Source organism: Penaeus monodon, chromosome 17 (assembly GCF_015228065.2).
Source record: "Penaeus monodon isolate SGIC_2016 chromosome 17, NSTDA_Pmon_1, whole genome shotgun sequence".
In the NCBI taxonomy this organism is placed as follows: domain Eukaryota; kingdom Metazoa; phylum Arthropoda; class Malacostraca; order Decapoda; family Penaeidae; genus Penaeus; species Penaeus monodon.
Genome location: NC_051402.1, coordinates 46,430,375 through 46,432,032, shown reverse-complemented (window position 1 = coordinate 46,432,032; position 1,658 = coordinate 46,430,375).

Below are 1,658 nucleotides of genomic sequence, written 5' to 3'. Positions count from 1 at the left end.
AGTGATGTTTCCAGGCTATTGTGAATCGGCCTACAAACCTTCAATAAAATCTACGGTATTGCAGTCCAGACTTCACTAACTATTGAGCTCACTTCCCACAAATATTCAGAATCACCTTAGTCTAAAATTACACGTAAATTTGCCATTGAGAATGGATATTCTGATACCGACCCTTCAGACGTTGCTTAAATTACGGAGTGGGAAATGAACAATGCACTAATCAAAGGAAAAGCGTCCGCCCCAGATGAGGATGGAATTACCTATAGTGCCCTCCGCCTTATAGACCAGGTACTTGGTAATCCCCTTTTGCATCTGTACAGGTTGAGTTTGTCAAAGGTATTCTGCCTGGCGGCTGGACGCACAGTCTAATTATCCCTATACCGAAATCAAACACTGATAAATACTGCCCAAATTCACTAACCACGTGTATATGCAAAGTTCTAGAAAGGATAATTTTAAACAGACTCAGGTACAATTTACGAGGTAATTTATCTCAGACTACGGATTTCTATCGGAACGTAACACACAACATTGCTTTGCAGAGTACTTTTCGTGCTGTAATCCAGGGATCATACCGTTTTTCTTGACCTTAAGTCGCTTTTGACATTGTAAACAGAGAAGTTATCCTAGAACAATTAGTAAGTTTTGGTATCCGGAGTAAATTATTGAGCTGGATTAGAACGTGTCTTGCTCATGAGTATGGATTAGTCATTTCCGCTGAGAAAACAATGAATCTCAACCCATATATCATACCCACTTTTCACATAGGTGACCTAGAGCTTGACATGTGTCATAAGTATAAATATCTCGGGGTGAACGTAAATGATGCAGACCTGATCCTTTCTCTAAAAAAGATACTCTGGGAGAGAGCGTTGAAAGCTCTTGTCGGAAGAGAACATGGCATCAATGTTAAGCTCGCTAGACTGTTTTACTTGGCTTTTATAAGGTCAGTTGTAGACTACCATGTACTGCACCTGTTGCAATGTAAGGAATCAGAAATAAATAGCTTGGGGGTAGCCCCGAGAACAGCAAGGATAGTGAACATGAGATCAGAACTAAACTTACCACCAATTTCTGATAGAATAGTATTTATTTCTACCATATTTGGGATCAAAGCTCTGAGGGAACCCTTATATCTTTCAGATTTCCAAAAACAATTGCAACATCAAATCACGCAAACAGACGTGACTAATCACATACACGCGAGGCCTCTGATACACAAAATCTCCATGAACTTTGCAAAGCTCAATGTACCAACTACTAAAATACCAAAGGGTCGATCCATTTCACCATGGAAAAATTCAACATTGATCTTGCAACTTAAATGTCTAATTAAAAAAAAGTACATAACTGCGTATTAAAACAAACACACACAATCCATGGGCGATGATGTATACGAGTGTTACGCTGACGGATCCGTACAGTCTGGATACAAAGCTGGTTGGCAACGGAATTCTTAATGTCTCGGGGCTCTGGAGTAGTTTCCTGTGACTCTCAAAGTGCTCTACGGACACTAAATTATTTCAAAGCAGGTGGCGATGAGGAAATTGTGAGTTGCATTAAGCGTAACGTAACTTATGCAATAGAGCGCAATGTCAACATTCATTTTGTATGGAGACCATCTCATGTTGGCATACGCAAGCACGACCACGTAGACA